Here is a 13,502-nt window from a genome sequence, read left to right on the forward strand (position 1 = left end):
GCATTGTTTGCATCAGATTCTCCTCGATCCAGGCCTGTGTTGCATTGTTTGCATCAGATTCTCCTCGAGCCTGGCCTGTGTTATTGCATTGTTTACATCAGATTTTCCCAACGCCTGGCCTGTGTTATTGCATTGTTATCAGATTTTCCTTGTGCCTGGACTGTGTTATTTCAGTGTTTGTGTCAGATTCACCTAGTGCCTGGACTGTGTTATTGCATTGTTTGCATCAGATTCTCCTCAAGTCTGGCCTGTGTTATTGCATTGTTTACATCAGATTATCCCAACACCTGGCCTGTTATTGCATTGTTTACATCAGATTTTCCTTGTGCCTGGCCGGTGTTATTGCAATGTTTATATCAGATTTTCCTTGTGCTTGGACTGTGTTATTACAGTGTTTGTGTCAGATTCACCTAGTGCCTGGCCAGTGTTATTGCATTGTTTGCATCAGATTCACATAGTTCCTGACCTGTGTTATTGCATTGTTTGCATCAGATTCTCCTCGAGCCTGGCCTGTGTTATTGCATTGTTTACATCAGATTTTCCTTGTGCCTGGCCTGTGTTATTGCATTGTTTACATCAGATTTTACTTGTGCATGGACAGTGTTATTGCAATGTTTGCGTCAGATTCACCTAGTGCCTGGCCAGTGTTATTGCATTGTTTGCATCAGATTCACCTAGTGCCTGACCTGTGTTATTGCATTGTTTGCATCAGATTCTCCTCGTGCCTGGCCTGTGTTATTGCATTGTTTACATCAGATTCACCTAGTGCCTGGCCTGTGTTATTGCATTGTTTGCATCAGATTCTCCACTAGCCTGGCCTGTGTTATTACATGTTTGCATCAGAATCTCCTAGTGCCTTGCCTGTGTTATTGCATTGTTTGCGTTAGATGCTCCTCGTGCCTGGCCTGTGTTATTAGCATTGTTTGCGTCAGATTCTCCCAACGCCTGGCCAGTGTTATTGCATTGTTCACATCAGATTTTCCTTGTGCCTGGCCTGTGTTATTGCATTGTTTACATCAGATTTTTCTTGTGCCTGGCCAGTGTTATTGCATTGTTTACATCAGATTCTCCTAGTGTCTGGCCCGTGTTATTGCATTGTTTTCGTCAGATTCTCCCAACGCCTGGCCTGTGTTATTACATTGTTTACATCAGATTTTCCTTGTGTCATGCCTGTGTTATTGCATTGTTTACATAAAGATTGTCCTTGTGCCTGGACTGTGTTATTGTAATGTTTGCATCAGATTCACCTAGTGCCTGTCCAGTGTTATTGCAGTGTTTGCATCAGATTCTCCTCAAGCCTGGCCTGTGTTATTGCACTGTTTACGTCGGATTTTCCCAACACCTGGCCTGTTATTGCAACGTTTACATCAGATTTTCCTTGTGCCTGGCCTGTGTTATTGCATTGTTTACATCAGATTTTACTTGTGCCTGGCCTGTGTTATTGCAGTGTTTGCGTCAGATTCACCTAGTGCCTGGCCAGTGTTATTGCATTGTTTCCATCAGATTCACCTAGTGCCTGACCTGTGTTATTACATTGCTTGCATCAGATTCCCCTCGTGCCTGACCTGTGTTATTACATTGTTTACATCAGATTCACCTAGTGCCTGGCCTGTGTTATTGCATTGTTTGCATCACATTCACCTAGTGCCTGACCCGTGTTAATGCATTGTTTGCATCAGATTCTCCACGTGCCTGGCCTGTGTTATTGCATTGTTTGTGTGAGATTCTCCTAGTGCCTGGCCTGTGTTATTGCATTGTTTGCGTCAGATTCTCCTCATGCCTGGCCTGTGTTATTGCATTGTTTACATCAGATTCTCCTAGTGTCTGGCCCGTGTTATTGCATTTTTTGCGTCAGATTCTCCCAAAGCCTGGCCTGTGTGATTGCATTGTTTACATCAGATTCTCCTTGTGCCTGGCCTGTGTTATTGCATTGTTTACATCAGATTCTCCTAGTGTCTGGCCCGTCTTATTGCATTGTTTGCGTCAGATTCTCCCAACGCCTGGCCAGTGTTATTGCATTGTTTGAATCAGATTTTCCTTGTGCCTGGCCTGTGTTATTGCATTGTTTGCGTCAGATTCTCCCAAAGCCTGGCCTGTGTTATTGCATTGTTTGCATCAGAATCTCCTAGTGCCTTGCCTGTGTTATTGTATTGTTTGCATCAGAATCTCCTAGTGCCTTGCCTGTGTTATTGCATTGTTTGCGTTAGATGCTCCTCGTGCCTGGCCTGTGTTATTAGCATTGTTTAAATCAGATTCTCCTTGTGCCTGGTTTGTGTTAAGGCATTGTTTACATCAGATTCTCCTCGTGCATAGCCCGTGTTATTGCATTGTTTGCGTCAGATTCTCTCAACGCCTGGCCTGTGTTTTTGTATTGTTTACATCAGATTTTCCTCATGCCTGGCCTGTGTTATTGCGTTGTTTACATCAGATTCTCCATGTGCCTGGACTGTGTTATTACATTGTTTGCATCAGATTCACCTAGTGCCTGTCCAGTGTTATTGCAGTGTTTGCATCAGATTCTCCTCAAGCCTGGCCTGTGTTATTGCACTGTTTACGTCGGATTTTCCCAACACCTGGCCTGTTATTGCAGTGTTTACATCAGATTTTCCTTGTGCCTGGCCTGTGTTATTGCATTGTTTACATCAGATTTTACTTGTGCCTGGCCTGTGTTATTGCAGTGTTTGCGTCAGATTCACCTAGTGCCTGGCCAGTGTTATTGCATTGTTTCCATCAGATTCACCTAGTGCCTGACCTGTGTTATTACATTGCTTGCATCAGATTCTCCTCGTGCCTGACCTGTGTTATTACATTGTTTGCATCAGATTCTCCTCGAGCCTGGCCTGTGTTATTGCATTGTTTGCATCACATTCACCTAGTGCCTGACCCGTGTTAATGCATTGTTTGCATCAGATTCTCCACGTGCCTGGCCTGTGTTATTGCATTGTTTGTGTGAGATTCTCCTAGTGCCTGGCCTGTGTTATTGCATTGTTTGCGTCAGATTCTCCTCATGCCTGGCCTGTGTTATTGCATTGTTTACATCAGATTCTCCTAGTGTCTGGCCCGTGTTATTGCATTTTTTGCGTCAGATTCTCCCAAAGCCTGGCCTGTGTGATTGCATTGTTTACATCAGATTTTCCTTGTGCCTGGCCTGTATTATTGCATTGTTTACATCGGATTTTCCTTGTGCCTGGAATGTGTTATTGCATTGTTTGCATCAGATTCACCTAATGCCTGGTCAGTGTTATTGCATTGTTTGCATCAGATTTACCTAGTGGCTGACCTGTGTTATTACATTGTTTACATCAGATTGTCCCAACGCCTGGCCTATGTTATTGCAGTGTTTACATTCGATTTTCCTTGTTCCTGGCCAGTGTTATTGCATTGCTTGCGTCACGTTTTTCTAGTACCTGGTCTGTTATTGCATTATGTGAGCTGCTTGGTGTGTTATTATTCTAATAGTTGCAGCTTTTCTAACAAACATGGTACCTTTTATCCCAATCAAGTGCATCTGACTGCAAGGACACTGCACTCTCCCTGCAGTTGCAATCTACTTCCTATTTATGTAGCAACATCAGCCCAGCATGTCTGCCAGAGATGTCGTAGGGTCAGAAACAGTACATAGGTAAATAGGTATGATGGAAAACAAACTGTTGAGTAAGATTTTAAATGAAGAAGCTGCTGTGATAGACAGCAAAACATCCACGTCGAAACATCAGCAGTAGGACAATGGTACATGGAACGATAATAGGAAATTTATTTACACTTCTGTGCAGTGCGTGTCACTTAATGTTCTTTTCTTCCACTCTCATGAGATGGTTGTACAAGGCAACTCTGAGCTCAGAGTGTGGAGCTTCCACGAAACCTAGAGACAGGCCGTTCCAAAGACGGTAACAGAGAAGGTTTAGGTGAAGTGCAGATGGACTGGTAATCCCTGAGGGGGGTAAGAAAATGTCAGCAATTTGTGGAGGGCCCTCTTTTGGGTGAGAACCACCCAGCTTCATGCGATATGGACATGAGGGTTTCTGCTTGCGCAGAATGAGTTACATTCTGAAAGGAAAATGGAGGACCTTGTCCAAAGGGGATTGATGTTACCAAGGATTAACATCTTCAGTTACGACAGATAGAGAAAGTCCATGTACCTCGAGGTGCTTGAAAAGCTTTCTCCGCTCTGCTGTGTGAGAAGTTAGCCTGGCATATGATGTCCACTAGTTCTAGTGGGCACCTTGCACCAGTCTAATCGACCCTTATTGATGGTGCTTGTGAAGTCAACCTTATAGAAAGCTATCCTAGTGGTAGCATGGGCCAGCAGTCATCAGGCTAAGACTTCTGTAGGCGAGTTAAGCGAGTTGTTTTACCATTTATAATCTCTTGAGTACCAAATGAAAGTACACCACACAAGGTATATATCAAATATATATGTATTTATTCTAAAGCTCACTGAGTGTGGAGCTTCCACGAATCCCAGAGACGGGCCGTTCCAAAGACGGTAACAGAGAAGGTTGAAAGATCTGAGTCTTGATCCTGGCAGATGGACTGGTGATCCCTGAGGGGGTGTAGTTGGCCTGTGTGTTGCCACGGCTTTTCAGGGGGTGTAAGAAAATGTCAGCAATTTGTGGAGGGCCCTCTTTTAGGGGAGAACCACCCAGCTTCATGCAATACGGACTTGAGGGTTTGTGTCTGCGCAGGATGAGTTACATTCTTATAGCAAAATGGAGGACCTTGTCCAAAAGGGATAGATGTTACCAAGGATTAACATCTTCAATTACGACAGATAGAGAAAGTCCATTTACCTCGAGTTGCTTGAAAAGCTTTCTGCACTCTGCTGGTGCAGGCAGGATGTTTATTCTCTAGTTGGCATTTGCCAGGGGGTGTTCAGATACAGTGGTAAAATTAAACCTTGGAGCAGCACTTGTAGTGTTGACTCTTGGAGTCTTGTAGTGTGTGCTGGCTGCGGTAGAACTGTCTCAATGTTCCATGGAGCTCAGAAAACACAGACTCTCCGTCCTCTCAGAGCACGAGGTCTGTGGCTTGACCAGTAGAACTGCAATAAAGAAGATGACCTGGACCAGTTCTACCTCTCCCGACCTTTGAACTGATCATTGAGGAACGAAGCCCTTGTCTGGAATGAAGATCTGCACAAGGCACAGCTGACAGAAGTCCTGCCTGGAAGGAAGATCTGCACAGGGCAGAGTTGACGGAAGGTCTGCCTGGCGGTGACCTCAACAGAGTGTGAGACCCACAAACCACAAGATCCGTCAAGCCCAGCTAGCCAGACTGGACGCAATGTACACCAAATGCCTGATTTATATTTCAGCGGATGGTTTATTCCATCACAAATGTGACAGGTATCCTGCCCGCCCCATTAAAAATGCATTACATCCTGTGGCAATTATAATAAGGCAGACAGGATATCTGTCACGTTTTGATAATGCCTTGGCGTCGTTTGCAGAGTTTTACTCCGTGGAACTCCATGAAGTGTCAGGGAAACTCTGTCGCACTCTGCAAACTTCCGCTAGTGGCAGAGTTTAAGTTGCACTGCTCGTACTGATTTTTAGTGCCAGGAATTTAACCCCCACTGTAAAATCAGCACGAACAGGACTACGCGTCGTTCCAGAGGGCGCTACTGCCTCTGCCTCTCTAATTGATATTCTAATCGAATGGCAGCTTCATCAGCGAGAATGGCAGATTTTAACACTCGAGTGGTCGTGACCTGTCGTGACCTCCCGCAATGAATTATCTCGCCAGGAGGAGGTTTAGCGCGTATTTTCTCACAAGCGCTCGCCACCTTACCGTTGACGAACCGCTTGAGAAAAGAACTCCGTTCTGCACGGAGTTTTTTGGACCAACTCCGCACAGAGTGCAGAGTGGGCAAAACTTTTGGGGTCTGCCGGCAGAGCGGAATTCTTCACCCAACCCTAGCTTTGAGGCAATAATCTGTTGGACAAACTCCTAACTAGGCACTTTGTCTGCAATACGTGTTGTAGAAGAAGTGAGATCCATAACCTTGTGAGTATGAGGCAATTATCTGACTTCTGATGAACCCCACAGAGTGAGTGTGCAACCAGAGAGCAGTAGGGGGGGCCTAGGACATGAAAAGGTGGGAAAAAGAGTAATATGCACATATCTGCTGCGGGGATATGTCAGGTAAATTATTGGTTGTGATGGATTCTCCATAAGTACTAAATGACTGACATCGTTGAATATTAAATTATATGAATCAACTTTTGTTTGCCTTATCAGCGCTTATGATGTATAGGATGGGCCTTACAGTGAACCCCTCTTTCTGTTTTACACAAAAGCCCTGGAAGGAGCTGCATCTTACAGAACTTTATCTACTTTATTAAGAACTAATTACTTGCTTTTTAAAGTTGTCTTTCAGGGCCAGGACCAGGCTCTGTAAGTTGCACTAGTTTCAGGGAGATGGACAGATGTTATGGCGATAGGAAACCCCCCTCAACCCACAATAATGTTCCAATCTTCCAGGTTATAAGAAACCAGAAATGCTTGAACCAAGGGAGCTGTTGAAAGTGTCAAAGGTGACTTATGAACAGCGAGGTAAAGACATGAGTTGGTATTTGAGAAGATCTTAAGTGAATAGGAAAGGAACGAGAAGAAGTGTGTGAATGGAGTTACTTTTGTTGTATACTTCGTGAAGAGTTACAGGAAATTTTGCAGCACTTCCTGATCCATCTCTTTTTCTAAAATCTATTGTTGTTTAAATGAAATCTTGACCCTATGTGTATATCTTAAGCTATACCTCAGGCACTTGGGTGCTTCGTGAGCGCCCATACTTTGCTAAGTTATTCTGTAAACACTGGTAAATCACCTCCTTTTAAGACATTAATGAGATGTCACCAGAACTTTTAGTTAAATATCTGTGTATGATGAAATATTCCTTGCTAAGTTACAAAAGTGATAATGAAGAAGGGGGACATTTACTAAGAATTTGCACTGTGTTTGCGTCACAAAAGTGGCACAAAATGGCGCAAAATCTTTTTTTCCTAATTTACTGTCCATCACTAAACTTGCTTAGCACTGGAAATAACGTTAAAGTAATGTAACACTGCGCATAGCATTGTTTCACATTACTTTGTGCCATGGGGGCCAAGGGTGGTGCATGGGTGTTCTCGTGCAACCACAAAACTAGGTGCAAGGAAGGAGAAATGCTTTCATTTCTCCTTCCTTTTCTGACTTTGCATGTGTTCTGCACTGTGCAACACGTATACAAAATGGTAAAAGCTTTCCCTCGTGTCGAGGCATAGTAATTTGTACAGGAAGGGTGTCCTTCCTGTACAAAACCCATGCTTGGCTCACAGACACACACAACCTAGTGCTCTGGTGCTAAGGTGTAAGCATGGCGCAGGACCTCTGTAATCAGTGCCGGCGCAAGGGAAAGTAAAGGAGAGAGCCATATCTTTGAAAATATTGTGCTCTCCTGCTCCCTCCCTGTCACGCAGCGCAGCCTCGCGGGGTGGGGCTGCGTTGCATTGCATGGAGATTTGGTAAATCTCCCCTGAAATGTCTTTTACAACCAGTTAAACATTGAGAGTTCTCATTCCATTATGTTTCAATTTAGTAATTTTAAATATCTTTACATCCAACAGAAAACAAGCCGTGAATGTATGAAATGACCATCAATAATGAAGCTAATGCTGTAAATCTTCAATAATAGCAGAAATAATGAGCTACAGTGTTCAGGAAAACATCAGCGCAGTCGACGACAGAGGAACCTGCACACAAACTGACAGATCCCGGATGAAGCATCAAGGGCATCAAGGGCAGTTCAGTGATTGTAAGAGGTTGAGCTGAGCACCTCCACACCACAAGACGAAGAAATTACCTTAGGAAAATTAAGGCAACACCAATAACAAACCGCGTCCTGTATAAACAAGTGTCCAACACCAGCTTTGATCATCGGATCGGTATGATGTGATTACTGCAGTGCTCTGTTTTATAATATGATGATAAGCCATCTTTCTATGCTCTAGGTGAATTGTAAACTCTTTCTGGCCAAACCACAGTAACCAGAGAAAAGCACAACCGAGCGGAGCCGGACAACTGACGGGTAAATGAAAGAGGAGTTCTTCTAGCTACAATACAACAGACTGTTCCAATTTGCACCGGTCAGAAGGAAGATACATCTTTACCGGCAGGCGTGCATAGCCATAATCCAATCTAAAGGCACAATCGCCTACAAAGACACATTCTACGTATTAGGAGTGTGACAAATGTTTGGTGGCTATTGCATTTATTGTTAAAACAGAAATCAAATGTGTAAAATACTGCACACATATAAAGTGTGTGTGCTTAATCAGCCATGTTGGCCCATCAGGAAGTACAGTCATGGGATGTAGACAAATATATAACTGACCCACAGACACTAACCAAGAAAGAAGAATCATACACATGCAGCAAGAGCTTTAGTTTGTCATCACCACTCAAGCTTCATCAGCAAACATACACTGGACAAAAACCATTCAAGTGCAGTGAATGTGTCAAGAGCTTTAGTAGGTTATCAGAACTACAAAGACACCAGCGAACACAAACAGGGGAAAAGCCATTCAAGTGCAGTGAATGTGCAAAGTGCTTTAGTCACTTATCAACCCTCCAAACACATCAGCGAATGCACACAGGGGAAAAGCCATACCTTTGCATTGAATGTGGGAAGAGCTTTAGTCAGTTATCAAGCCTTCAAAGTCATCAGAGAACACACACGGGGGAAAAACCATTCAAGTGCAGTGAATGTGCAAAGTGCTTTAGTGAGTTATCAAGCCTTCAAAGTCATCAGCGAACACACACAGGGGAAAAACCATTCAAGTGCAGTGAATGTGCAAAGTGCTTTAGTGAGTTATCAAGCCTTCAAAGACATCAGCGAACACACACAGGGGAAAAACCATTCAAGTGCAGTGAATGTGCAAAGTGCTTTAGTGAGTTATCAAGCCTTCAAAGACATCAGCGAACACACACAGGGGAAAAACCATTCAAGTGCAGTGAATGTGCAAAGTGCTTTAGTCAGTTATCAAGCCTTCAAAGACATCAGCGAACACACACAGGGGGAAAACCATTCAAGTGCAGTGAATGTGTGAAGAGCTTTAGTCACTTATCAGACCTACAAATACATCAACAAACACACACAGGGGAAAAACCATTCAAGTGCAGTGAATGTGTGAAGAGCTTTAGTCGATTATCACACCTTCAAAGTCATCAGCGAACACACACGGGGGAAAAACCATTCAAGTGCAGTGAATGTGCAAAGTGCTTTAGTGAGTTATCAAGCCTTCAAAGACATCAGCAAACACACACAGGGGAAAAACCATTCAAGTGCAGTGAATGTGCAAAGTGCTTTAGTGAGTTATCAAGCCTTCAAAGACATCAGCGAACACACACGGGGGAAAAAACCATTCAAGTGCAGTGAATGTGCAAAGTGCTTTAGTCAGTTATCAGACCTAAACAGTCATCAGCGAACACACACTGGGGAAAAACCCTATCATTGTAGTGAATGTGACAGTAGTTTTTGCAGCTCTTCAGCATTAAGGTATCATCTGCGAACTCACACAGGAGAAAAACCATTCAAGTGCAATGAATGTCTAAAGAGCTTTAGTCAATTATCAGTGCTACAAAGTCATCAGCGAACACACACAGGGGAAAAACCATTCAAGTGCAGTTAATGTGCAAAGTGATTCAGTAAGTCATCACACCTACAAAATCATCAGCAAACACACACAGTCGAAAAGCCATTTAAATGCTGTGAATGTGGGAAGAGCTTTAGTAAATAAGAAAATCTAGAAACACATCATCGAACTCACACAGGGGAAAAACTATATATTTGCAATGAATGTGAAAGCATTTTTAGTCGTTACTCAACATTAAGGATTCATCAGCGAACACACACAGGGGAATAGCCATTCAAGTGCAATGAATGTGCAAAGTGCTTTAGTCACTTATCAAACCTCCAAACACATCAGCGAATGCACACTGGGGAAAAACCCTATAATTGTAGTGAATGTGACAGTAGTTTTCACTTCTCGTCAGCATTAAGGTATCATCAACGAACTCACACAGGGGAAAAATAATTCAAGTTCTATGAATGTGGGAAGAGTTTTAGTCGATTATCAGAGCTACAAAGCCATCAGCAACATACACGGGGGGAAAACATAGAAGGGCACTGAAAGTGAGAAGGGCTTTTATCAATGTTCGATCCCACACAACCCTCTGTGAATACACTGCTTCATTTAACTCAATGGAAATAATCCTAGAGATGCAGAGACTCCGAAAAGATTTTAAGAACATCAAAAATAATATTGACCCATCGGAGGACATAGACAAGAGCTGAACAGTGCAGTTATTATGAGAGGAATGAATTACGGAAAAAGATTAAATTCAAATTATGTGGAACATTGAAATACCAGATTATAGAAGACTGGACTAGCAGTAAAGAAGAAAAGCAGATAACAGTATTTGCAGAATTATAAAAGTGTTTGTATTCGTGATTGTTCACTTCTGTACACATAGCAAAGCAACGTGATGTATCAGGATACACAATGGGAGACGAGCACATTGTGGACTAAAAGAAAAGAAACATACTTGATTTTTATTTGGTGAAGAAGAGATACAAAGAAAAACATTCAATTGCATCTGATCACACTACCTGTAAAAGCAACACTGAACAATACTGGGATTAACAACTGTACTTTCAGCTAACTTGTAAGATTAAAACCTGTAAACCCAACGCATCCAGAGTGGACATGTTGTCAAGGCTCTGGAGATGGAAGCTTCATTGATAAAATGTATGTATTACTATTAACAAATGCCACTTTAGTATATGTAGTATATGTAATGAACTAAAGCGAAGCAATGGTGTTCAAGAAATAACCTATTTTTTTTATATAAAAGAGCATATACCTTGTTCTTAAGTAATGTTTGCTGCACCTATTACACACTGTTATCGGTTGATGGATCAGCTTGTGCCTCAGGCCTTATAACACAGTGTGACGCTTGGCTCCTCTCAAGCTTGGCTCTCTCTATTCATTTGGTGACTTGCCATACTCTACTTTTTACCAGAATTAAGTAACTGTAAGCAGCAGACTCTAAATAATGTGGTGAAATAGTGAAATCTCACATCAAAAGCATATATGTGCCAGGACAATCAGTTGCACTCCCAGCAACTCGTCTTCCACACTGATTGTCCTTTATTCTCAAATATTCGGAAGGATTTGTTGTATGAATGCCAGAAGTGAAAGTGACATTCATGAAGCTAAAGCTAACAGGAGTGTGTGGGAGATAGAGAGGGGGAGAGATAAAGAGAGCGAGAGAAACAAAGAAAGGGGGATAAAAAGAGAGAAATGGAAGGGGGGAACAGCAAGTGATCTTTATTCACCTAAAAATAGAAGAAGCAGCCGAATACATGTCAATGTGTGACATCACCAGAAAAAACGGGCTGAATACCTGTGAATTTGTATATTTATTTTTAATAGCTATAGACCCATGTCATGCCAATAAACAGGGCACAAGTAAGGAAAATAGTGAAGGAGCCCATTATCATATGCAAATCACAATGACGTCACATGTAGTGCGTCTCAAGAAGTGATGTCAGGCCCTTATAATAATTTTCACATGAAAAGTCGACGGCCTGATTTAAAAACAAGAAACATAAAATAATGTAAAAAGGTTTTGGTATCAGTTTTTATACATCATGTGTTTTTCCCACTATCAGTTTGTAACTAAACTCGGAAATGGCTGAAAGTGTAAATATTTTTAAACAGATATATGGAACTCGGAAATTACATTTTTAAACATTTTTTAGTGAATAAATAAAATGTGCTTTAAATTTGCGTTTGTTTCCTGATGTTGTTCTTTATCCAGCCTCTAAGCCCCAAAGTGGCAACCATTCTAGCAGCCACGAAAAGCGGAGCCCCCAGTGACTCAGTTCCCGTACGTTTCACGAAAGACATAGCACGAACCATCACAGCCAGACTCACGGCCCTCATCAACACCTCCTTTTCCCAAGGAATAGTCCCACAAAGTTGGAAGGAGGCCGTTGTTAAAGGTCTGCTGAAGAAACCGTCACTAGACCCTACAGACCTATCTAATTACCGGCCCATCTCGCTCCTCCCCTGGATAGGTAAGGTCGCGGAGAAGCTCGCAAACAAAAAATTGTCCCACTTCCTGGAATCAAACCACTGCTTAAAGAACTCTCAAACAGGTTTTAGACCAGGCCAGGGCACAGATACCGCCCTCCTGGCGGCCGTAGAAAAAGCGAGGGAAATCATGGATACAGGAGGATCAGTGGCAGTGGTCCTCCTGGACCTCAGCGCAGCATTCGACACTGTCAGCCATCAGGTCCTAGTCCAGCGCCTAGAGAGCACTGGCGTACAAGACAGTGCGCTGAGATGGCTTACATCCTTTCTCTCCCGACGTTCCTTCCAAGTCTGGGAAGGAGAAAGCCGGTCTCCCTCAATTCCCCTCCGATGTGGAGTGCCCCAGGGCTCCTCATTAAGCCCCACGCTTTTTAACGTATATATGGCCCCCCTGGAGGAGCTGGTCGCCCCTTTTGGAGTCACGATCGTCAGCTACGCTGACGACACTCAATTGGTGGTGACCCTCTCCCACCCCAAGCTGCAGCCGTCCAACCTGCAAGACTGCCTGTCCACGGTTCATCAATGGATGGGCGACTCCGACCTAAAACTGAACGGGTCAAAGACAGAGATCTTGCTTCTCGGACACAAAACTCCGAGTCTCCCTCCGAACATCTGGCCCGCATGTATGGGTGACCCCCCCTCCCCTAAGACAGAGGTCAAGAGTCTGGGAGTGTGGCTAGAGACAGATCTTACTTTCCGGACACAGGCCAGGAAAACAGCCGGCATCTGTTATGGGCTCCTGAGATCATGTAGGAAAGTACTCCCCCTACTCCCATTCCAGTCCCGGCGGCTACTTATTCAAGGCTTAGTGCTAGCAAGGCTGGATTACAGTAACGCAATCTACCTCGGGGCGCCGGAAGCCACCTTGCAAACACTACAAAAAACTCAAAACGCCGCAGCCCGCCTGCTGACAAAGACCCCAGCAAGAACTTCGGCCAAACCTGCCTTGAAAAAACTTCATTGGCTCCCCGTAAGGGAAAGAGTCGCTTTCAAGGCCCTCTGTCTGGCACACAAGGTCATGAACAATACAGGTCCCCCCATTCTGAGCGCCTGGATCACCCCATACAGACCCTCGAGAGCGCTTCGGTCCGAACAAGGAAACCTTATTGTCGTCCCCAGGGTGAAGAAGACCCGCATAGGCGGCCGTAGATTTTCGGTGAACACAGCCAGAAAATGGAACGCTCTCCCCCCAAATCTCAGAGCTGAGCCAAACCTCCTTCGATTCAGGAAGTCCCTCAAAACCCTCATTTTTCCCTGAGTCTCTTTGAATTTTTTTCCATTAGGAGTTCGAGGTTTCAGCGCTGGGATACTCAAGGGTGACTATGCGCTATACAAAAACCAAAAATAAATAAATAAATAAATAAA

The 13,502-nt window shown here is 43.6% G+C and overlaps 1 pseudogene across 1 annotated transcript in view; it reads left to right on the plus strand.

Annotated features, from left to right (window-relative positions):
* LOC144759455 (uncharacterized) overlaps positions 1–13,502 on the plus strand; it is a 58,145-nt pseudogene that overhangs the window by 20,877 nt on the left and 23,766 nt on the right. The window contains exons 3-5 of the transcript XR_013595601.1: positions 7,605–9,658; positions 9,762–9,768; positions 9,888–10,011. The product of XR_013595601.1 is annotated as an uncharacterized LOC144759455 (transcript). The remainder of the gene's footprint in view (positions 1–7,604; positions 9,659–9,761; positions 9,769–9,887; positions 10,012–13,502) is intronic.

The sequence above is a fragment of the Lissotriton helveticus genome, chromosome 1_1, assembly GCF_964261635.1.
Source record: "Lissotriton helveticus chromosome 1_1, aLisHel1.1, whole genome shotgun sequence".
NCBI classification, from domain to species: domain Eukaryota; kingdom Metazoa; phylum Chordata; class Amphibia; order Caudata; family Salamandridae; genus Lissotriton; species Lissotriton helveticus.